This window comes from Trichosurus vulpecula, chromosome 8, assembly GCF_011100635.1.
Source record: "Trichosurus vulpecula isolate mTriVul1 chromosome 8, mTriVul1.pri, whole genome shotgun sequence".
Classification (NCBI taxonomy): Eukaryota; Metazoa; Chordata; class Mammalia; order Diprotodontia; family Phalangeridae; genus Trichosurus; species Trichosurus vulpecula.
In genome coordinates, this window is record NC_050580.1 from 115,789,038 (window position 1) to 115,815,110 (window position 26,073).

The 26,073-nt window shown below is 37.3% G+C and overlaps 1 protein-coding gene and 1 non-coding gene across 2 annotated transcripts in view; both read right to left on the reverse strand.

Annotated features, from left to right (window-relative positions):
- Positions 1–26,073, reverse strand: part of HDGFL3 (HDGF like 3) — an 84,749-nt gene that overhangs the window by 36,698 nt on the left and 21,978 nt on the right. The window lies entirely within an intron of this gene.
- LOC118830430 lies at positions 1,477–1,579 on the reverse strand. The gene has a single exon (XR_005009065.1). It is a non-coding gene; the product is annotated as a U6 spliceosomal RNA (small nuclear RNA).

Genomic DNA, 26,073 nt, shown 5'->3' on the forward strand with positions numbered 1-26,073 from the left:
AGTGCCAGTAATGCGACTTATGGTTTTAACTAGACATTTTACCTTAACACATTTTACTGTGTTTTCTACTTATTATGTCAAAACAGTGTCTTCAAAGTATGGGCATCAGAATGGGAATCCCTGATAAACCTATTATAAATTCAAGTAGCATTTGAACAAATGATGTTATTATTAAACTTTGTGATCACCTCAGCCTCTTGCTGGATGTTTGTAAAACAAACTAATGTGGAACAAGAAAATGAGCATTTATGAAATTTTCCATGGAAAATCCATGTCCTATGCTGCAGAGATGGCATGCTTTCTAACTAATTTTATATCACAATATATACATTAAATTTGAGGTAGCTCTTTGGAGATGAGAGGATACAAAGATGTGTTCTATCATACAGGTCTTGGGCTATACTAAATAATTTCCCTCCCAGGCCTGAATAACCTGACTAGAACAGAATTAAAAATGAAGAAGATCCCACAAATGAAAATTAGATCCACCACAAATTTATGTTATCTAATTTCAACTGGGTTTTCACTGCTTCACAGTTATGCTTTTATTCTTCCATGACTAATGATCACACTCTCCATAGCAACTATGCCAGACCTCATCTTTCAAATCCCCTTAAATTATCCTTTCCTTGCCCTGTCTCAGCAGAGTCAACTAGGTGGCTCACTGGATAGAATGCTGGATCTGGAGTCAAGAAGACCTAGGTTCAAATCCAGCCTCAAACGTTTATTATCTGTGTGACCCTAGGCAAGCTACTTAACTCCCAGAGGTGTTGTTAGGATAAAATGAAATAATTTGCATAAAGCACTTTGCAAACCTTACAATGCTATATAAATTCCACATCCCTTCCTATGAGAACACAGGCCAACCATTTCTTCAACTTCATGCCTGAAAACCCTTTTATATTATTTTTTTAATAGAGATTCACAATTTAATGACCAAATCTTTTTCTCTGAATATAGAAATGCTAATTTGGTGTTTATTAACTTCAAAATAATAAAGATGACAACAAGAACAACAACAATAATAAAATTTCTTCTCCAATATAATGTAAATTTTCTCTGGGTACACATTGTTCCACTTTTATCTTTGTATCCCAAGTACCTAGCTGTAGTGTCTGCAAAGAAATGTTTAATAAATGTGGATTGGTTGATGGTATACTCCTTAGTTCCTTGATCATAGTAGGGTAGCAGTATGGTATGGTGTCAAGAATAGTTAACTAGGAACTGGGAGATCTTGAACCAAGCCCCATCTTTGCTATTAACTAACTCTATTCTCTTGGACAAGACATTGACCTTCCCCAAGCCTCAGTTTTCTTTTTTTAAAAAATTAATTAATTAATTATTTTTTTTTACAAGTTTTTGAGTTTCAAATTTTCTCCTCTCCCCTCCCCACCCAAGACGGCATGCATCCAATATAGGTTCCACGTGACCTTCACACTAAACGTATTTTCACAACAGTCAAGTTGTAAAGAAGAAAAAAATATGGAATGCTTCACAAATTTGCATATCATCCTTTTGTAGGGGCCATGCTAATCTTCTCTGTATCATTCCAATTTTAGTATATGTGCTGCCAAAGCAAGCATAAAACCCGTTTATATTAGACTCATTGCCCAATTGATAAATACTCAAAGGATACAAACAGGCAGTTTTCAGAAGAAGAAATCAAAGCTGTCAATAGTCATATGAAAAAATGCTCTAAATCACTAATAATTAGAGAAATGCAAATTAAAACAACTCTGAGATACCATCTCATACCCATGAAAGAGATTGGCTAACATAACAGAAGAGGAAAATGACAAATGTTGGAGGGGATGTGGGGAAATAGGTACCCTAATGCACTGCTGGTAGACTCGTTGTTGTGAACTAGTCCAAGCATTCTAAAGAACAATTTGGAACCATGCCCAAAGGGCAATAGAACTGTGCATAACCTTTGACTTAGCAGTACCCCTACTAGGTTTTCTCCCAAAGAGATCAAATAAAAAGGAAAATAACTCATATTTACAAAAATATTTATAGCAGCTTTTTGTGGTGACAAAGAGTTGGAAATTAAGGAAATACCCAAGAACTGGGGAGTAGCTGAACAACTTATGGTTTTGATTGTGATGGAATACAACTATTCTATAAAAAATGATGGAGATGGTTTCAGAAAAATCTGAGAAGACTTATATGAACAGATACAAGGGGAAATGAGCAGAGTCAGGAGAACAATGTATATAGTAACAGCAATATTGTAATAGTAATCAACAGTGAAAGACTTGGCAATAATGGGAAATCATATGTATATATATGTATATCAAATATAGGAAATCATCCTATAACATCTATTTAATGATCTACAATAATTTCAATGAAATTGTGTTCAAAAATGCTACCTACTTCTAGATACAGAACTAATGAACTCTTAGTGAAGATTGAAGCATATTATTTTCTCATTACTAATTTTTCTTGCTTTTTTTTCTCATAACATAGCTAATGTGAAAATGTTTTGCATGGCTTCATATATATAATGAATATCATATATAATATATATATCTTCTCAGTGGGCAGGGGCGGGGATGGAGGAAAGGACAGAATTTGGAACTGAAAACAAAAATTAAAAAAAATTAAAACCCCAACAACAAAAAAACAACCCTTTTATGTTGCTTCTCCTTCTTTCTTCCTTTGCCCCAAGCGGAGGTGGCTCTTCATCTTACTTCGAGATCAACCAGTTACAAAGTCTTGTCAATTCTACATCCGTAACTTTTCTGCCACGGGTCCCCTTTTCTTCATTCACAAGTCCTACCCAGTTCAGACCCTTGTCATCTCTTGTCTGGATTTCTGTACTAGCTTACTAGCCTCCTCATGATCTTGCTGCTTCCATTCTCTTCCCTCCCCAATTCATCCTTCACACAGCTGCAAAAATTATCTTAAAGCACAAGTCTGATCATATCATTTCCCTTCTCAAATATTCAGTGACTTTCTATTGCCTCCGATATAAAATGCAAACTCTTCATCTTGGCATTTAAAAGTCTCCACAACCTGAATCATACTCGCCTTTCCAAATGGATTTCATATCATTCCTTTTAACACTCTACATTCTAGCCTAACCATTGTTCCCCAACCATACCATGCCATTTCCTGCTTTCATGTCTGTTGCTTGGGCTCTTCCCCATGTTTTGAATGTATTTCCTTTTCATCTCCGCCTTTCAAATCCCTAGCCTCCTTCCAGGTTCAGCTCAAATTCTACCTATTTTAGTAGGCCTTTCCTGAATTCCTCCATTTCCCCAACTCCCACTAGTTTAGTGTTCTCTCCCTCCTGAATTTACTTTGTATTTACTTTAAAATGTACATTTTGTATCTCTCTAGTAGCATGTAAATTCCATGGAGGCAGAACTGCCTTTCATTCTGTCTTTGTATTCCTTCAGTCTTGTGTATAATAAATACTCACTGAGTTGAACTGAGAAATGTAAGCTTTTTGAAGTGGATTCTATAGAGGAATTTGTGGACTGAAAAAAGGAAGGAAAGTTGTTTAATAAAAAGAAAAGATGAACTTTAATTAAAGGGAAGAAAGTGACAGTTAGAAAAGAATAATGACCAAAAACCCAATCAAAGTACACAATTTGCAGGCTGATAAAAAGTCTGCATTACTATTACAATTTTCCAACTTTGCTAAAAAATTACTCTAATTTTGCATGCCTCATTTCATCTGAATTCTTTATCTCTTCCACCTCATTAAGCAAGGAAAGTGGAAATATAGACAATAAAGTGGGTAAAATGATTGATTTAAAATTTTATTTCAATTTCTGTATTTAGGTTTTTGGATAAAAAAAATCAATCCATACAAAGAGAGTTTTGATTTAAGACATCAAAATGTAAAGAAATCATCACAAAAAATAATTAATTTTAAATTACAGAGACAACATATTTAAATAATCTCCTAAGTAAATGCTGGGTTCCTACATGGATTATATGGATTAAAAAATTGGTGGATAAAATTTTTAATGAATTTTTTTCTTTTGCTAAACCTGATATCTGCACTATGTTAATTTAAAGAAATTTAAAGATCAAAGACTATATCACAAATTAGGCATTAGAACTTCTAAATATCATTGAGATAATATATTCAAGTAAACTTTTTAAAAATAAGTTTTGCTATGTAACTTGCTAATATTCTTATCAGAAAAACATCTGGATTAATCTTTAATTGCTAAAGGCGAAATACAGACTATGCCACGGGCACTTGGCCATAATTTTTCTTTAACCAGCCAAAGTACAGTAAATTTCTGAAACTGCAGATATTTAAGAAATATGTTTGCCACCAAGATTTTTAAAGAGTAACTGTCAGTTCTCTTGGAGGCAGAGCTCTAGAAAGAGCTAGACTTGAACTCATGATCCCTGAGCTTAAACTTCTGATTTGCTAGGTATGTCATTTAATCTCTGAAGGCCTCAATTTCCTTATCTGTAAAATAAGGTGGTTGGACTAGATGACCTCTAAAGTCCCTATTACTTTTAGAATGATAATTCAGTTTTTACCAGAAGTACTATCTTCTGCAGGTATAAAAAACCTTTTTTTCCTCCTCTGGACTATTGCATTCTAAATTGAGATGTTGTCTAATATTTAAAATAACATAAAGATTATATTTTACATTGCCAAGCTTATAATTTCTCCCTGACGTCATTTAACCTATTATATTTTTGTTCAAAGACTTTATTTCATATTCATCATTAAAAGTCACCTTGAACTTAACATTCCATATGGCCTCCGTCAGATTCATCTTCCCAAAATACTATGTTCTTCATATCACTCCCCTATACAAAAATCTCTTTGAAAAGAGTAGTGCACATAAACACTGTAGATTGTAGGCTGTATTTCTGCTTTTTGCAAGGCAATTTTTTTTTCTGGGGAAAATATACCTGGGCCAATATACTACAGTGGAAACAGCAACGTATAATGGAGTTGGGGCAGCTAGGTGGTGAAGTGGATAGAGCACTGGCTTTGGAGTCAAGAGGACCTGAGTTCAAATACAGCCTCAGACACTTACTAGCTTTGTGACCCTAGGCAAGTCACTTAACTCTGATTGCCTCCAAAAAGAAGAAGAAAAAGAATGTGTAACAGAGTGGGTACTTGATTTGTACCCAGAAGACTTGCGTTTAAGTTCTACTTTTGATCCTTACTAGCTGTATAAGCATGGGCAAATTATTTTACTTTCCTTAGCTTCAATGTTCTAATAATTCTATATAATGCGGATGGTAATATATGAATACTTACAGAATGGAGGAAGATGCATTCATAAAACGCTACAAAAATGTGAGCTATAATTATATTTAATACAGTCTGTTATAATAGGATATTTCCACAGTCTGTTATAATAGGATATTTCCCCACTAAAATAGTTAAAATTAAAGTTTCAGTTGTCTAGAAAGATTATGCAACACAAGACATCCTATTTTATAGGATCGTGGAACTGGGAGGATCCTAAGAGGCATTTCAATCCAACACTTTTGTTTTATAAATTTAAAAAATAAAATTCATAGCATACCAGGTCAATGGAGCATTACTGAATTTAGTATCTATTTGTAAGAATACAGAATTACAGGGTGCTCATAATGCTGAAACATGAAGGTTGGGTCAGTAAGAATGATTGGATTCTTGTGCAAAAAATAGAGGCTCTGACAAATAAAGTGAAACATACCGCCTTCTTTGATCATGTAAAGCCAAAATGAATTTTCTCACAAGTCTCAGGAAAATTGGTAAAAGAAAATACAAGATAAGCAAATTCATCATAGAATATAAAGAAATTAAAAATTTGTAAATAGATATTTAGGGTAGGGTAGGATATTCTTAAGTAGTAGGACATGATAATGATAAATGATAATTTATCTAGTGCCTCTTGTGTGCCAATCACTATGCTAAACACTTTACAATTTAATATCTCATTTGATCTTCACAACAACCCTGGGAGGTAGGTGCTATTTTACAGATGAGGAAACTGAGGCAGACAGTGGTTAAGTAACTTGCCCATAGTCACATAGCACATAGACTCTGAGGTCGAATTTGAATTCAGGTCTTCCTGAATCCAGGACCACGTCTATATCCATTGTGCCAAAAAGTACCTAAAAAGAGTTTTGGGGGGGGGCAGGGGAAAAGAGGTTCTACAAAGTGTGAACCTCTCCGTTTTAAAATTGTTCTCTTCAAATATATTTTAAAATGTTCAGAGCGGGAAAAACAAATCCTTTTGAGGAAACTTGAAAAGAGGTGGTAGGCTAGATAATGTGCTGTCTTAAGCAACTGGTTCCAAATTAATTTGCATACAAATGGTAAATTTCAAAGGTGAGGAAAATTTGGTGGTAAGAAAGTTAGCAGCCTAAGATTGCTAATTAGAAAGCCACCATCAAGGGGTTTCATACAGCCACTTTCTGGAGGTTGTCTAATAAGGGAAGGAGAAAAGGGCAATCTGAAATCAAGGATTTTCAGCCAAATTGGGCAGAAGAAAGGGTGGGGGGTGGGGGAAGGGGGAGACCATTTTATGCACAAAAAGGAGATGTCGCAGAGTGAGCTACGTAGGACATGGAGAGTGTTGGAACATTTGGTACCTTCTCTCAAATACAAGTAAAGGGTATTGATACAACTGTGAAGCAGAGTAGTATTGACGGGCAGTGGGAAAGCAATGGGCAAACTTTCCAAAAGCCAAGCCTAAGTGAGAAATGCTTAAGAGTTTTTCTTTAAAGTAACAAGAACTGGATACACAGTGATAATACTACTTGATTATAGCAAGAGACAGTATTTAATTTGTACCTAGGAGTTTGTATTTCAGTAAATGTTACTTTATGGGTCAGGTTGTCTAATTGAAAATTAAGCAATATTTGAGGCATAAGTCACTTTCATTACACTCTTGGGATCTAGGTATGGATAATTGAGATATAACCAGTCAGCCAATGAAGCAAAAATTAAAGACACCACTCATTTAGGAGCAGCCAACTGAAGGGCAGATACAGTGCTTAAGGACCAAAAACAAATCTCTAATAGACTAGTTTTGCACACCTCAAAACTGAAGTGAGAGCAAATAAGAAAAGTCACAAAATACACATTCCCAATTACATAAGGGGGGCAACTAGGTGGTATAGTAGAAATAGCACTAGACTTGAAGTCAGGAAGACTTGAGTTCAAATCCTACCAATCTGTGTGACAGTGGGCAAGTCACTTAACCCTTCTGAGTCTGTTTTCTCATTTATAAGAGGAGAGGATTTTACTCAATGGTTTCCAAGGTCCCTTCAAACTCTGACCTATGATCCCATGATTATTAGAGAATGTTAATGAGGGAATAGGGAGAGGAGGAGGTCAAAGATGAAGAAACTAAATAAAAAATAGCAAAAAAGGAAAGAAAAATAACAATTCTTCATGGGCAAAATAATGGTGATAAGGGAATAAAGTAAAACAAAAATAAAGGAACTACCTATTGCCATTTTAGGGTACATGAGGAAGGCTTAAGACAGAGGAATGGATTAATTAAGATAGCTCCAAAAGCGAATATATATATTTTTTTACAACTGAGGATTTAAAAAAATTCCCATCAGGCTTCAGAGGAAAGACAGGAATTGGGTGATCTACAGGTTTCCAATCAAAGGATGAAGAAATGAATGTTGTGGTCATTATAACCAACAAAGAATTGGTGCATCTGATATGTGCAGCAAATTGTGCAAGGCAGTGGAAAAAGAGGTATAAGACAATAAGTGACATCAGGGAAGTTAAAGTTAGAGAATAAGGGGGAATAAGAATTTATTAAGCATCTACCCCAGATATTAAGATACCCCAGAGTGCTGAAAAATCAAGCTTGGGAACTATTTAATTTTTCACCAATTTTATGAGAGGGACTAGGTCAGATTTCTCAAGATTCTTTCTAGCTGTCCTTTGCTGCATCTTCTAGGGAAAAAGGAATTATATCATCTCCATATAGACTTGTAGAGATGAGTTCTCTTTGATTGTAAATCAAAGAATTGGACTCTATCAGCAATGACAAGGAAAACATGCTCCATAGATTTATTATAGACACCTTCTTATTAAGTTGATCTCTATAGCTTCCAGCATTCATTCTCCATCTTGATTCAAGTAGCCATATTTTAAAGTTGAGAAGAGATAAAATCTGTTTCACTGAAAATAAACTAACCCAAAATAAAACCTCTTGAAAAACAGGTCAGACAGATTTTAAATACTCAATAGATATACTCCCAAGAACCAGTGTGGGAAAAGGATGTTAAGGGAAAATAAATTTCAATTCAGAATCAATTTAAAAGGAATTTTAAAAGCAAGTTCTATGTACAAAGCACTGTGATGGAGACTGGGGATACAAAAATTTGAAAGAGTCCCTTACTTCAAGGACTTTACAATCTAATAAAGTATATATGATTTTTTCACAAATAAGTATGATACAAGAAAAAGTGCGATAAAAGCCAAGGAGATATCCAAAGCACTCTAGGGAAATCTGAAGAAGGAGTGATTGTTTTTGGCTGGGCTGGGCCTTGAAAAAAGAGAGAATCTTTACTCTTAGATGAACAAGTAGTGAATTTCCAGCACATGGCAGGGGAAGGAGTGTGAATGCACAAAAAGAATGGTCCAGAATGGGAAAGCTAGTTGTCTAGGTTGGCTGGAAAGCAAAATGCTAGGAGAGTAGTGTGGACCACTGCTAGCAAGGTAGACGGGAGCCAGATTGTCAAGGCCTTTAATGCCAAAGGAAGGAGTTTGTAGTCTACCACATGAGCATGGGAGTACTGAAGGTTTCTGTGGAAGGGAAATGAAATGATCAGACTTAGATCAGCATTAGGGAGAATATTTGGAAGATCAAAATTCAAACCAGGTCAATATGCAACTTCTGTTGGTGGATTATCTTTATTCTAGAAACCTAAAGGCCATTTGACATACTTAAATGCATAATCAATTACTTCCCTGCTTGAAAGTAACTTTTAAGTTTTAGAAATTTATGTAAAATTCTGCCCAGCTGGTCTTCTTCCTAATGTGCATAACACAGGTTGTCTGAGTTTTTGATTTCTAGAAATAATAAACCATTTTTCAAAAACTGGCTCAGTAACTGTTAGAAACTGAGAATGTGTTAGGTAAGCAGCTGCTAGGGTTAAGGAAACCCACGATGTCATGCCACATTAAAGGCAATTTCATGTCAAAAAAAGTGCTTACTGTACAGGGGCTAAAAAATAGTGGGTTAGAATCTTGTGCTAATGAGGCCAAGCAGCCATGATTCATGAGAACTAAAAGAGATAATTCACTGCATTTGCTACATAGTTAAAGACTGCACACCTAGAAACCTTGAAAAAATATATGATTGGTCAAAAGAGCTAGGTGGAAAAGGGTAAATTGAGTATAAATTTATCACCATGAATTATAAAATGAAGGCAGGTTCTCTTGATGAGTTAGCAGAAGAGCTTTCACATAGGGAGAGTAGCAAAGGACTGCCCTTCTGCCAAGAGTGACAGTGTGGTGTACAGGTTACATCCCTGGCTCTCACACTTAGCAGCTCAGTGGCCTTGGGCAGATCACTGAACAAATCTTGTGAAATCTCAGTTTCTTAATCTATAAAATGGGGGTAATAATATCTTCCTTGCCTAACTTAAAAAGTTGTGAGGATCAAGAAGTGAGATAAAGTATGATGGGTGGGGAGAAAATAAGCATTTACTAAGCGATTACTGTGTGCCAGGCACTGTGCTAAGCACTTTACAATTATGATCTCCCCTGAGAGGCGGCTGCTGTTATGGTCCTCATTTTACAGTTGAGGACACTGAGGTATGCCTCAGTAACTTACTTAAGGTCACACAGCTAGAAAGTGTCTAAGGACAGATACTCAGGTCTTCCTGACTCCTGGCCCAGAACTCTAACCACTGTGCCACCTACTACAATGACACTACAGCTTAAAAAACACACACACAATGACTAATGTGATTGTTGGCTAACACTACTGAATGTAGCTAATGTCTGTACCCAAGGAAAAAACAAAACAAATAAAGAACAATAAGCTAATTACTACAAATGGGTACTATGTACTTATTGACCCATAAAACTACTTAAAGAGAAGAAGTAAAGGACAGATCTCAAATGTAAGAGTCCTTATTTGTGGTACAGTGGAAAGCTGACCAATGTGATAATGTGTCTGGCTATTTAACAAGTCAGTGCTAAACTCACCAAAATAGAGGGAATTACAGAGCATTAGGCCAAAGGAAAAGACAGATGGAGGAAGAAAGAATAGGGGTGGGAAGAACAGAAAGGGAGAGAAAAGGGGAAGGCAGATTACAATGCAACTGAAAAATTTCTAAGCTATGTTACCCTTAATAGTGATGCTAGTCCTTAAACAAACACTATACAAATCACCTATCTCACCTGTAAGCCTACTCCTTTGAAAGTCACATTCTAACTTGAGTACTACCTTATGCTAAGAAAGGAGAGCCTCCTTACCTGTAAACACAAATTGTGATCTACCAAAGAGCCATCTTTAAAGAAAATACCAAGCACTAAAACTTTTCTATAAATTCACCTAAAGTTTCTTGCCTTAGTTCAAAGAAGGGTCTCAAGAATTCATGTGAAAGGCACAGATTTATTAACATGCATAAATAATAGAAGATGCTGGACTTCATGGCTCCTAAAGCATTCCTTTTTTTATTTACATGTTGCTAAGCCTTCTTTTCCAGGCCAATCTACTCAGGTGGCTTGTTTGTGAGATCAGTCCTTCAGTCAACAAGCACTGCTTACGCACTAATTATGTGCCAAGAACTGTGCTAATCCCTGAGGCTCCAAAGAAAGGCAAAAATAGTCCCTACCCTCAAGAAGCATGCATTCTAGTGGGGGAGATAACTTGTAAATAGCTAGGTATATATAAAATGTAAATAGAGTAAGTGGAAAATACTAGGACCTGAGGGGAACAGGAAAGGCTCCTGCAGAAGGTGGGATTTAGATGAGTCTTAAAGGAAAATGAAGAGGCTGAAGTGAGACGGCAAAGTATTCCAGGTATGGTTCACAGGAGATGAGCTCTCATGTATGAAGTCCTTCAAATAGACCAGTGCAACTGAATCACAGTGTGCAGGTAAAGAGAAGGCATATAAAGTATAAGAAGAGTGGAAAGACAGGAAAAGGCCAAGTTATAAACATGGTGAATTAGAGATGCCTACAGGACATCCAGTTCAAGATGCACAAGAGGCAACTGGTGATGGATGATCATGGCTCAACAGAGATACTGGGGCTAGCTTTATAGATCTGTGAATCATCTTTGTAGAAATGCTAATGCAAGGGAGGTGATGAGATCACCAAGTGAGATAATATAGAGTAAAAAGAGAAGAGGGCTCAGGACAGAGTCTTGAGAGATGCTCACAGTTGGTGGGCATGACATGAAGAACCAACAAAAGCAACTGAGAAGGAAAGTTTAGAAAGGTAGAATTGATGAGAGTATCCAGAAGGAAAAGGTGATAAACAATGTTAAATGCTTCAGACAGGTCAAGAAGGATGAGGATTTTGGACATCCCAGCAATCTGCCAGCCTGACAATGTACTTCCTAAAATGTAGTTCCCAGAATTGAACACAATCTATGCAGATTTGGTCAAAATAGAGAAGAGCATAGTGAGGTCAACACCTCCCTCTTTCTGGATACTGTGTTTCTTTTTTTTTAAATATATCTTTTTTTAAATTTATTTTATTTAATATATTTAGTTTTCAGCATTGATTTTCACAAGAGTTTGAATTACGAATTTTCTCCCCATTTCTACCCTCCCGCCCACTCCAAGATGGCGTATATTCTGATTGCCCTGTTCCCCATTCAGCCCTCCCTTCTGTCACCCACTCCCCTCCCATCCCCTTTCCCTTCTTCTCTTGTAGGGCAAGATAAATTTCTACGCCCCATTGTCTGTGAATCTTATTTTCTAGTTGCATGCAAAAACATTTTTTTTTGTTGTTTCTGAACATGTTTTTAAAACTTTGAGTTCCAAATTCTCTCCCCTCTTCCCTCCCCACCCACCCTCCCTAAGAAGGCAAGCAATTCAACCTAGGCCACCTGCGTTATCATTATGTAAAACCCTACCACAATACTCATGTTGTGAAAGATTAACTATGTTTTGCTCCTTGCTAACCTATCCCCCCTTGTTGAAATTTCTCCCTTGACCCTGTCCCTTTTTGAAAGTGTTTGTTTTTGATTACCTTCTCCCCCTGTCTGCCCTCCCTTCTATCGTCCCCCCTTTTTTATCTTCTTCTTCCTTCTTTCCTGTGGGTAAGATACCCCATTGAGTGTGTATGGTATTCCCTCCTCAGGTCAAATCCGATGAGAGCAAGATTTACTCATTCCTCCTCACCTGCCCCCTCTTCCCTTCCTACAGAACCGCTTTTTCTTGCCACTTTTATGCGAGATAATTTACCCCATTCTATCTCTCCCTCTCTCAATATATTCCTCTCTCATCCCTTAATTTGATTTTATTTTTTTAGATATCATCCCTTCATATTCAATTCACCCTCTGCCCTCTGTCTATATATATATGTGTGTATATATATATATATACATACACACACACACATATATACACACATATATATATATCTACATATATACATACCTAGACACACACATACATATATATATATACATACACACACACACACACACACACACACACACACATATATATATATATATATATATATATATATATATATATATATATATATATATATATATATGCATATTCCTTTCAGCTACTATGATACTGAGGTCTCATGAATCATACACATCATCTTTCCATGTAGGAGTGAAAACAAAACAGTTCAACTTTAGTAAGTCCCTTGCAGTTTCTGTTTCTTGATTACCTTTTCATGCTTCTCTTGATTCTTGTGTTTGAAAGTCAAATTTTCTATTCAGCTCTGGTCTTTTCACTGAGAAAGCTTGAAAGTCCTCTATTTTGTTGAAAATCCATATTTTGCCTTGGAGCATGATACTCAGTTTTGCCGGGTAGGTGATTCTTGGTTTTAATCCTAGCTCCATAGACCTCCGGAATATTGTATTCCAAGCCCTTCGGTCCCTTAATGTGGAAGCTGCTAGATCCTGTATTATCCTGACTGTTTTTCCACAATACTTAAATTGTTTCTTTCTGGCTGCTTGCAGTATTTTCTCCTTGACCTGGGAGCTCTGGAATTTGGCAACAATATTCCTAGGAGTTCTCTTTTTCGGATCTTTTTGAGGAGGTGATCTGTGGATTCTTTCAATTTCTATTTTGCCCTCTGGCTCTAGAATATCAGGGCAGTTCTCCTTGATAATTTCTTGAAAGATGATATCTAGCCTCTTTTTTTGATCATGGCTTTCAGGTAGTCCAATTATTTTTAAATTATCTCTCCTGGATCTATTTTCCAGGTCAGTGGTTTTTCCTATGAGATATTTCATATTGTCTTCCATTTTTTTCATTCCTTTGGGTCTGTTTTACAATATCTTGGTTTCTCATAAAGTCACTAGCTTCCACTTGCTCCAGTATAATTTTTAAGGTAGTATTTTCTTCAGTGGTCTTTTGGGCCGCCTTTTCCATTTGGCTAATTCTGCCTTTCAAGGCATTCTTCTCCTCATTGGCTTTTTGGAGCTCTTTTGCCATTTGAGTTAGTCTATTTTTTAAGGTGTTGTTTTCTTCAATATTTTTTTCAGTATTTTTTTGGGTCTCCTTTAGCAGTTCATTGACTTGTTTTTCATAGTTTTCTTGCATCATTCTCATTTCTCATCCCAATTTTTCCTCTGCTTGTCTAACTTGCTTTTCCAAATCCTTTTTGAGCTCTTCCATGGCCTGAGACCAGTTCATATTTTTCTTGGAGGCTTTTGATGTAGGCTCTTTGACTTTGTTGACTTCTTCTGGCTGTATGTTTTGGTCTTCTTTGTCACCAAAGAAAGCTTCCAAAGTCTGAGACTGAATCTGAGTGCGTTTTCACTGCCTGGCCGTGTTCCCAGCCAACTTACTTGACCCTTGAGTTTTTCAGCAGGGTATGACTGCTTTTAGAGTAAAGAGTACTTTGTTCCAAGCTTGAGGAGATGCGCTGTTGGTTTCAGAGCTATTTCTATATAGCCAGCTCTGCCACACCAGCACTCTTCCTTCCCCAAGAACTGCCAACCCGGACCTGACACAAATCTTAAGCATGCTGTACACTCCTGCTCTGATCTGCCACTTAATTCCTCCCACCAGGTGGGCCTGAGGCCAGAAGCAACTGCAGCTGTAGTTCTTTAGCTGCACCTCCCCCCCGCTGCCCCTGGGTGGTGGATGAACTGTGAACTCTTTTCTCTCTGTCCCAGCAGGTTTCCCACTAACCTTCTCTGTTGTCTTCGGTGTTTGTCGGTTGAGAAGTCTGGTAACTTCCACAGCTCACTGATTCTGGGCACTAGGGCCTATTTAGCCTGGCTCGTGGTCTGGTGGGTCCTGCCGCCACCCGCACTGGACTCTGCTCCGCTCCGCTCCCAGATCCGTGCACGACAGATGATAGACCTCACCCAGCGACTATACAGGCTGTCCTGGGCTGGAGCCTTGCTTCCCTCTGCTATTTCGTGGGTTCTGCAGTTCTTCTCTGTTGTCTTTGGTGTTTGTGGGTTGAGAAGTCTGGCAACTGATTAGGGCACTAGGGACCACTCTGCCCGGCTCCTGGTCTGGTTGGTCTGCATGGCCCACGCTGAGTTCCGCTCCCCTCCGGGCTCTACTCTCCTCCGCTGCCTGCGTGATAGACCTCATCCAGCGACCATTCGGGCTGTCCTGGGCTGGATCCCTGCTTCCCTCTGCTATTTTGCGGGTTCTGCAGTTCTAGAATTTGTTCAGAGACATTTTTTATAGGTTTTTGGAGGGACCTGGCAGGGAGCTCACACAAGTCCCAGCTTTCCAGTCGCCGTCTTGGCTCCACCCCAACACTGTGTTTCTTAATGAAGCCTTAAACCACATTAACTTTTTTAGCTATCATGTCACTCTGAGTCATATTAAAATTGGCAATTAGCTCTGCCTAACTTTATCAAACAGACTGGCTGACCTGGTCACAAACATCAACAAACATTTATTTAGAACTTGTTCTGTGCTAGGCACTGGGCTAAGTGCGGGGGATATATAGAAATGCAAAAAACTCAAGTCCAATAGAGGAGGCAACATGTAAGCAATAATACACAAATGATATATACAGGATAAATTAGGGGATGTCTGAGAGGGAAAACACCAGGATCAAGGAAGACTAGGAAAGGATTTTTGCAGAAATTGAGACTTCAGCTGAGACTCAAAGGAAGCAGGAAAAGTAGGAAGCTGAGATGAGGAGGGAGAGCATTCCAGGCAGGTGTGACAGCCAATGAAACACTCCATGTTGAGAGATGAAGTCTTATGCATAAGGAACAGTAAGGAAGCCAGTATCACTGAATCACAGAGTAAGTGAAGAGGAGTAAGTGTAATAAGACTAAAAATATAGGAAGGGGATAGATTATGAAAGGCTTTAAAAGTCAAACAGAGGATTTTATATTTGGTCCTAGAGGCAATAGAGAGCCACAGGAGTTTATTAAATGGGGGTGGGGGGTTACATGATCATATCTCTGTCCTATACTTGAGGAGTTGATTTTTTTAAACTAAACTTTACTTTTATCACTATTAAATTCCATTTTAGTCCATTTTGGCTCATTAATTTTTTTTATTCTATCTGTCATATAACACCTCAGCTATCATTCCCAGCTTATGTGTAGCTTTGATACATGGGACATCTCTATCCTTTTATACATGGCACTGATAAAAATGAAATGAAAAAAATTATGTGCCAAGGACTATGCTGCTGAAGAGCATAGAGCTCTGATTCTTGTGGTATTTATAGAATCACAGTTTTAAAGCTAGAAGAGACCTTAGAGGTCATGGATTCTCACCCCCTCATTTTACAGATGAGGGAACTGAGTTTGAGAAAGGTTAAATATCTTACTCACCATAGCCTAGCTAATAAATATATGAGGCAAAATTTGAACTCAGGTCTTCCTGACTCTGAGGCTAGCTCACTGTATCAACCAGCTGCCTCACTGTATTGGAAACCTCTTTCCAAACTGATATTGACCCATTAATGACTACTGTTCAAGGCCATTTGTTCAACCAACACTGATTCCACTTGAACTACATCATCAGCCAAACTATATCTCCACCTTGTCCACAAAAAATAGTATGAGAAATTCAAATATTTTGCTCAAATTTAGATATTCTATGTTTGCCATTTCCCCCCTCATTTACCCTATCAAAAAAGGAAATGAGGTTAGTTTGACATGTTTTGATGAAGCCATGCTTGCTTTAAGTGAGCATCACTTTATAAATCCTCAAAAATATTCCTTTAATGATCTATTGTTGAAATTCCTAGGAATCTAAATCATGATCACTGGCCTATAGTCTACCAATTGACCTCTTCTCTTGTAAAACAAAACATCTGACCATCTCCAGTGCAATAGCACTACCCATGTTCTCCATCATTTTTCCAAAGGCCATTGTCAGTTCCTCAATAATTCTCAATCCTCAGTTCTTTCATAGTGTACCTTAAGATGGAGTTTATTAGTGAGTTTATCTACATCAATTTCTTTATATAGCTATCTTGTATTTGTTATAACTGTTCCTTTAATATTTTTTATGTTTCCCATCCTTCTTTGGCTGACTATGACTTCTGAATTATAGTCCCTGGAATCCTCCATATCCCTTCTCTGAACTCTTTAAAATGAACTCTCCTCAAGTCTAAGATACATTTTAGACTGCTATAGCTTTCCTTTCTTTCTCTATCACCAATTCTTAAATGGGGTGGTCACCTCCTCCCAAAGTTCCCATCACATCTACCTCTGCAAGTGTTCTTGATTCACCAGAATCAAGTCCAAAATAGCAGTTCCCTTATAACTTCTTAAATCTTTTTGAAAAATAAAATGATAATAAATTCTTGACACCCTAGTCAGCTGCTCTACTTTGGGCAGAGTTCAAGGTAGCTGGATAAATGCAGTTCCCCATCACTTTAAAATGCCTCCATATCAAGATTATGACCTCAAACTACTAATTTGTTTCTTTTCCCCCAAGTAATATGTCTTACAATTTTTCTTGTTTTTCTTTCTATTCATTGGTCCTTATACAAATGCTCTGTACCATATTGACTAGGTTTCCTGACATAAGTACAACTTCCTAATTACATGTTACTAAATTGCCCCTTTCATTCTTTTCCTTTTGAATGAAGTATGCCTTCCACAGGCATATTAGACACGAGTCCCATTCTTCCACTATGAATTGGTACAAAGAAAGTCAAATTAGTCTCTCTGCCTCAGGATTTTGTTTATCTTATTCACTTCATTCATTTCCCATATTTTATATATTTGTGAGGCAGCAGATTACATAACTTTTTTCTTCTTGGATATTGTTTCCTGTGAATTGTTGATATTCTTTACCAATAGTTTCCATCCTATATCATACTTGGCACTCTGTGCTACCTGCATTGACAAAAATGTGAGTTGCTCTTTTTCTTTTTTAAATTTAAGACCTTAGGAAGTTCACAAGACTTCAGGTAAATATATTCCATCTCCGGCCAAGAGTCCATTGTTCCTATATTCTTAGCCACAGTCTAGAAATCTAAATCCTGTTCTTGAACACCATTGTAACCAACCATTTACTATCAAAATATTTTTTTTATCAAAATTATTTTCTGAAACCCAATTGGCAGCAGTAATGACAACACTGCATATCACATGTCTTTTGGCTTCTCATCCATGACTTCAAAATTCCAAGGAATCCTTCTGAGTTGCTTCTAGCACTATCATTTGTCCATAAAAATCAGTGAGGACTGTCATTTTCAGGCTTGATAAGTTCCAGTAGGCTGTCCATTACATCTCAAATGTCCTGGGAAGTTATTAGGCCACTCTATTGCTTGTCAGGTTGACAGGTGCCTTGGATCCCATAGCAAGGAGTCACCAACATCACAAGTAATGTCTTCCTCTGATCATTACTGGGTGACTTTTGTCCTACTAGTCCTGGTGCTAACTGTGGATCCCCAACATCATTCCTTGGGGAACAAGGTGTAACAGCAATGTTGCTAGCAGCTGATGTGGGGGTGAAAGATCCACAATAAGAGCACACAGGAAGGCTACTAGCACAGCTTCTTTGATCTGCTTTTCTAAGAAAAGCAACTTTAAGGGCTTATTTTTCCTTTAATCAAACATACATATATCATTTGCCAGCACCTTTAACTTCAGAGCAAATACAAACAGAAATTACAAACAGAGACAATATAAACAGAGCAAATACACACAATTATCAACAGACAGGCCTCTAGCTGTCTGACCAAAGAATTACACAGTTACCAGGGAGAGAGGCACCAACATCTGGGTTTTCAAAGCTGGGGGGCTCCATCAGCTACCCAGAGTCTCATCTGGTCAAATCACGTGACACTCTTCCCATGAGTAAAAGCCCCAAACAAAAAGCTAACCTCTGAGTTTATATACCCTGTTAGGGCCTGAAGTTTTCATACCCAATCAGCAAAAGGGTATGGGCCTGGGGCTTCTCACCTAGCGAGACTTAATTAAAGGCACTTGATTACTTTAGCATTCCAAAAGAGAAAACAGTAAAAAACAAATCCCACCTTAACCACCATTACACAAGGAGATGATTCACTTTCATCAACCCTTTTACAAGAAGATCCTTAAGCCTATTCCATAGCTTCAAAAGATCATTTGCTCTTCATTTATTTCTCTGTCACATTCTTCTACCTTTTAACCTCCTGACAAAGATGAGTACACCCCTCTACCTAGTCATGTTTCTTCTTTTTTGTCTATTTCCAAAAACCATCTTTGCAGCCCCTTCTAGCTCTAAATATTTTCTTAGGTCTCATCCTTGAGAATATTCAAAAGAATGTGCCAAAGGTTTTAAAAACCACTTGAAGAAAGGAGCTCCCAAGAATTTTGAGCAAAGGCAGCTTCACTGGAGTAAGTGTATAGCTTCCAAAAATGATTAGTTTAAAAGGATGCATTAATGTTACTCTGGATGGAATTTTTTTTAATCAATTGTACTAGCCTAGGTCTCCCAACCTCTAAATTCCTTGAGACTAGGGCCTATATTTTAGCTCTTTGGATCACCAACACCTCATATAATGCTTTCCAATTGGAAAATACTTAGTAAACATTTCCTAAGTCAAAAATAATCCTACAATTCTACTTTTATCATCAAACTAGAGCAAATAAATTTGTGGAAACTTCCATTTGGAAGTGGGCATGATTCAGAGGTAACTTCTTGAAAATTCTTGTTTTAAAAGAGTAGTCAAGGGATAATTTATATTAAGTACTTATTGTATAGATACCAAACACTGTGCTAGGAACTATGGGGGTACATACCAAAGAAAGAAGACATTCATATTAGTTTCTAAAAGGCTTTTATCTTTATAACTTTATAACTTTTGCCTTGCTGGGAATGTTCTCCCTAATAGTCAAATTCAAACACTGCCTCCTCTATGAAGTTTTTTTTGGGAAGTCCCCAACCCTAATACCTTATGACTTTCCTCCTGGCATTTTGCTTTACACCTCTCAAAGGCACCTATGTAATACCATGTATTATGTGTTTGTGCCCTACCTATTAGATGTTAAAGTCTTGAGGGCAGAGATAATGGCTTATCAAAAGTTTTTGCCTCTTGAAGAGGTTAGCAGTGTTTAGCACACAGGAGGTGCTCTCCTACTCTCTACCTGTGGCCATTCTAACAAAAGTCCTGGGTCCTTTGTTCTCTATTCTCTTTAAAAATGTATTCATTTGGCTTTATCCATAACCTCTACAGAGCTGATTACCAAATGTTTAACTCATACTCTGACCTCTCTTAAGTCCCATATTTTGACCTTTTTAGTAGTACATCTAAGTGGAAATGCCAGCTGTCCCTTCAAACTTAACATGATGATAAATGAACTCACCACCCCTTTTCTCCCAACCAACCATTGCAAACCGGATCTTCCTAACTACTCTATTCCTGTCATCATTTGAAGTTACCCAGGCTTGAAAACTTTAGAGCCATCAAACTTTGCACTCCTTTTTACTCATAGATAATTACTCATAGATAATTAAGTCCTCTTGATTCTTTTTTCCCCTCTCAAAGTGTCCTTAATCTGTCTCTTGCTATTTCTCCCCTTTCTACCTCTCCTACCCCCACACCCATTTGGGTCCTAGTTTCCTGAATCTTTGCAATAGCCTTTCAATTAATTTCATTCTCTCTGATTTCTCCTTCTTCCAATATAATCTGCACACTATTGAAAGCTTAATCTTCTTATTCCTTAGTTATAATCTAAGACACCTAGAAATCACAATGTCCCCTCCCCCATGTCACCAGTCCTGATGTGTGCCTCTGCTGACACTGATGAAGGGAACAACCTTTGTGGAGAAGGGATCTGCTATTTCTACCAATACTACCACCAATACCAACCACTGACCAACTGCCACTGATGGGCAGTTTGAAACATCAGCAATCCCCAGATCATCGAACCTGCCTCTATCTTAGCCCCCAAAGACATTATCCAAGGGAACAATACCCGTGGACACACGACAAGGCCCCTTCTTCTGTCCGTAACGCAGCCCTCGCATCCTCCAAAGTCACAGCTACTGAAGATCTTGAAATGAAAATGTGTGCCACCAAATACTTGAGACTTGACACTGCTCAGTATCAGAAATGGAAAAGGTTTTAATTCATGGGAATAACATTTTAAAAAAGATGCATCACTGTCTGTTCTGCTGCTGAACCCTAAGGACTCAGGCCTTCCCACATGGCTGAAGCCTCCTGTCTATGTGAGAACTCCACTATTAGAATGTGAGCACTAAGCAGGGATTCTCTTGCTTTTCTTGTTGCATAGTGAACACTTAGCAAAATGCTTTCCACAGAGCAAGTTTCAATAAATGCTTTTTTCATTCATTCATTCATTTAATTAATCCATTCATTCAATCCTAGAATTTCAGAGCTTGACCTTCTAATAATACTACTTTGTAATCATTGTGAATTGGAAATATGAAACCTGTTTGAAGGTAACCTGCATCAGAGCATTGACAGAATCTCATTCTTTGTATCGTTCTCCCATTTCTGTACTTCTGCACAAGTTGTCACTAATGTCCAGAATGTATTCCCTCCTCAGCTCCATGTCTCAGAATCCCTAGATTCTTTCAAAGCTCAGTTCATAGGCACCTCCTACATGAGCTCTTTCCTGATTCTACTTGCCTTCAGCATTAAAAAAAACTACCTGGTATATATTTTATAGGGGCAACTAGGTGATACAGTTGATAGAAGGCCAGACCTGCAGTCAGGAAGACTCACCTCCCTGAGTTCAAATCTGGCCTTAGACATTTACTAGCTGTGTGACCCTGGGCAAGATATCTAACTCTACCTCAATTCCCTCATCTATAAAATGATCTGGAGAAGGAAATGGCAAACTCTTCCAGTATCTTTGCCAAGAAAACCCCAAAATACAGTCACGGAGAGTAGGACACAACTGAAATGGCTAAATAACAATAGTACATACACACACACACACACACACACACACACACACACATATATTTACATATGGACAAGATGTCTCTCTTGAAAGAATGTCATTAGGGTAAGTATGGTTTCATTTTTATCTTTGTATCCTGTGTCTGGCCCATAGTTGGGTACTTAATAAATGCTTGTTGATTGATTGTTTTCTAAAATAACTTTCCATTCTCATTGCCAACATCCCAATTCAGGCTTTTATTCCCCCTCATACCTGTACTATATTACTTGAGCACTCCAGTCAATATTAACCTATTTCTTTTCTGAACTCTTAAAGTACTTCCTGACTACACTAATTTGGGCATTTAATTGTATACTGCCTTACTGTTACTTAATTCTAATGTGTATATTGTCTCTGACTAAACTGAAAGCTCACAGAGAGCAGGGACCATGTTTAACATTTAACTGTGACTCTCTCTAATCTAGCAGTGTTATTTACACAAAGTATGGCAGCTAGGTGGGACAGTGGACAGAACACCAGGACTGGAGTCAGGAAGATCTGAGTTTAAATCTGGGCTCAGACACTTAGTAGCTGTGTGACCCTGGGCAAGCCACTTAACCCTGTTTGCCTCAGCTTCTTCATCTATAAAATGACTCAGAGAAGGAAATGGCAAACCACTTTAGTATCTTTGCCAACGAAACCCCAAATCGGGTCATGAAGAGTTGGACACAGCTGAAGTAACTGAGCAACAACAAATAAATTATATCCAAACCGGAATTCAAAGCCCATCTCTAGAATATGGCCCCAAATTACATTTATAATCTTATTCATCACTATTTCAAAATGTCTCCCCTCGACTGCAGCCAGGCTGATACTTACTGTTTGCCAAACATTACTTAAGCATTTTAGTAGTCTCTCTGCTTCTGAAATTTCTTTTATCTAGAATGTCCTTTACCTCCTTCCTGCCTACTCAAATCCTATCAATCGATTTAAAGTCCAACTCACACCTCACCTCCTCCTTGACCCATCCATTCCCTAACCCTGTTAGGCTAGATGATGGTGATCTTTTCCTTCTTGGAACACCTACAGTACTTACTTGTCTCTACCACTTATTTGGCTCTTAATTATGTGTGGCTTCCATGAGACCTCTTATAATATTATTGAACTTTTCATATCTTCTAACTTCTTTTCGCCAACAAGGCTATACGCTCTTTAAAGAGAAGAGACTATGTCTTTATAATCCTGTGCCATTTGACTAACTCATACAAAGGCATTCCAGGAGATGCGGGGACAGGGACAAGGATTGAGAAAGAACTTATGATTTCACGGGAGTAGGAAGCTTTTCCAGGTGAGGAATTTCCTCTACAATGCAGGTCAATACCTTCTTAGTATCTCGTATCTTAGAAAGTCACCTACAGCATTTAGAGGCTAAGCGACTTGCACAGGATCACACAGCTGCAATTGAACAACCATTTATTAAGTGCTTAATATGTGGGCTTCTGGGGATAAAAAGCCCCCAAAATGAAATATTCCTGCCCTCAGGGAGCTTCTCTTTTACTAGGATGGATACAGTATGAACAGAAGCAAAGACACATGAGTTACAGTGTAGGGAAAGACTGAATTCAGTCTATCAATTATAATTTCAGGAGAGAAACTCCACTAAGAACTGGATTGTAGAAGTGGAATCAAAATGACTCTCCTGCACGAGGCCCTGCTGTACCTGACCTGAGCCTTGGGGGAAACTAGGAATTCTAAGAAGCAGTGGAGAAGAGGGAGTGGGAGTTCACATCAAGTAGGATTGGTGGTACTGGTAAGTGGAAGAACCAATATAAAGACATAGAGAAAGGAAAACAACTAAATTGTCATGTTTTACATTTATTTTGTATCTCTACACGGTTACTCAGTAAATATCCACTCAATAAATACTTGGCAAATGAATGAAATTGCTAAGCTCAAAATGACATAATTGATACTGTTACCTACAAATAATATCAGGAAGAAGATGCAAGATAATATGAAGACTGAAAAATACACTTATCTAGTCTAAACCTGATTCAAATGGTGGTAATAAAAGTTATCAGAAAACAAAACAGCTGAAGAAAGGAAAATCAGTATGCCTTTGAGATATAGCTAAGTGACAGAAATTGTATCACTCTAATTAGAAGAGGTATGGCAACATGGTACTTAGTGCTTCAAATAGATAACCGCAGATTGTTGAGGCTCTATGATTTAGCAGTGATTTTTACTATCCTGTCTATTGTTAGTTAGCTCAAATTCCATTAAAACAGGCTCCACAGGACAATCACTTTTTTGTGGTAGAAAATTTTTTTTATAATATGATTCCAGAAAGTACTGTTTCAAGTCCTTAAAATTTGATTCAGAGTTCTTACTATTGGGACTATCCTTCAAAGAAGTCAAAGACAGAAAGCCCTACTCTTTGTGGTTATAAAAAAAAACTAGAAGCAAAGTGGGTACCTAACAATTGTGGGATGACTAAACAAACTGCAGTATAAAACATCATATATTATTATGCCCTGAGAATATGAAGGATTCAGAGAAATGTGTGAAGATCTGATGCAGAGAAGAATCAGGAGGACAATATATGAAATGACATAAAATGAAAAGAACACTAAAAAGAAGAACAAATCTTTAGTGATTGTAATGACCAATCTTGGCCCTAAGAGGAAACCAGGAAATTAATATCTCTTTTTTGGTAGAGAAGTAGGAGACCACAGATGGGAAATGTTGCATACACTCTCAGACTGGTCACTGTTTTGGCTGGTTTTGCCTAACTGTTTTTGTTCTTTTGTTTTACAAGGGCGGCTCATTGTGTATATGGGAGTGAGATCTATCTGATTCTGAAGCCTGCTCTCTTGTCTACTACAACTAAAAATAAATATTTCAATATGTCATTTTCTCAGAAGAAAAAAAGGTCCTAATTGCCAACAAGTTTAAGTCCAAATTCCTCATTCTTGTATTCAACGCCTTCTACCAAATTTCCCCTATCTTTTTTAACCTCATTTTCCACTCCAGGGCTTAGCAGCAGTGCTTGACACATAGTAAGATCTTAATAAAGGTTCCTTTGCTAACTGACCACTCTCTAAACAATCCCTCCACTCCACTGGAATCGGTCCATTTGTTTATGGTTTTGCTCAACAAATATTTACATGTATATTATATACCTGCTAGAATGCAATGCTCTATGCTAGGTGCTAAAGAAGATAAAAGACAAATAAAACTATACAAAATAAAACTATCTTCCAGGGGCTTATCATTTATAAGTATTAAGACATGTTCCTGGAAAATTCTATGTCCATTTCGGTTCCCATGTCTTTGGTACTAATTGCTTTAGAGTGTCAAGCCTATTCGTATTTGGAGACCCAGAGAAAGTTCTCTCCTGAAATTTTTCCTGACCACTGCAGTCTAAAGCAAGCAATCTTTTCCTCTATAAACTTCTGCATCATTCATAATCCACATCTTTTATTTGGATCTATTCAAGTTCCCTGGATGTTTCTTTTTCCAAGTATAATTATTGCCTTATCTCAACTAGATAGTACTCTCCATGAGGGAAGGGAGATGTCTTAAATTTCTTTGTATCACTCTCAGTATATATTGTAGTGTACTACAAATATTTTAAACCGCTAATGTATCTATATGACTCTGGGAAGACATATGGTTCGGTGCCAGATTTCTAGTGATAGTATCTGGGTTCAAATCCTGACTTGGCTACTTGTTGCCTATGTGAACTCAGATAGTTAATTTACCTTTTTTTAGTCTCAGTTTCCTCATTTATAAAATAAGGGGAACCTCCGAGGGCCCATCTAGCTCTATTTCTATGAACTTATGAGCTATTTTAATTGTCTTAGGTATTCTATGTTGTTTGAACTAATTCTTTTGTTCTATCATTCACCCCACAATGCCTAGGACAGCAAACCTTGTCATCTGCCATTTTATTACTCCAAAGTCTGTATTCTTGCCCAATAATAACATGTTTATCATAACTAAGAACTGAGTTCATTGTCATCTAACTCCCTAAAGATAAAACTACTTTCAGTATAGTTTCAGTGTTAAGTGTATTTTATTGTATTTTAATTTCCCAAAACTGGTAAGCCATGTTAGAGTACCTTTGATAATTCTCTGAAATAGAGTCAATAAACAAGAATACCCATTCCTAATAGCAAAATTTAGTATATAAATTGCCTTGTGGTTTTTCAATGAAACATAAGTTGATTTTTCTTCATCGTTTTAAATCTAAAACAGGATTCATATTGCTCTCTTCCTCTGTCATTCTATCTAAATAATGAAAAATTTACATCTTGAATATGACTCTGGCTTATGCTGTGAAAGAACTAAAATTGCCCATTTCATGCTATGTGAACGCTGTCCAAATTGACCTTTGCCCAAATTGTTCTGCTTGAAAATTAAAGCTATACACACACTCAGGTTACATGGATATCCATATAGATACTACTTTTTTTCTAGCACCAATTATTATTATTGGATATTAATATGGAATTCTTATTTATAAAGTGACTTGAATTATTTTCTTAATTTCTACATGAATATCCTTACCACCTATGCACAAGTTGATAACTTTAAAGCTAAGTAATGGATCACTACAGTATTTGAT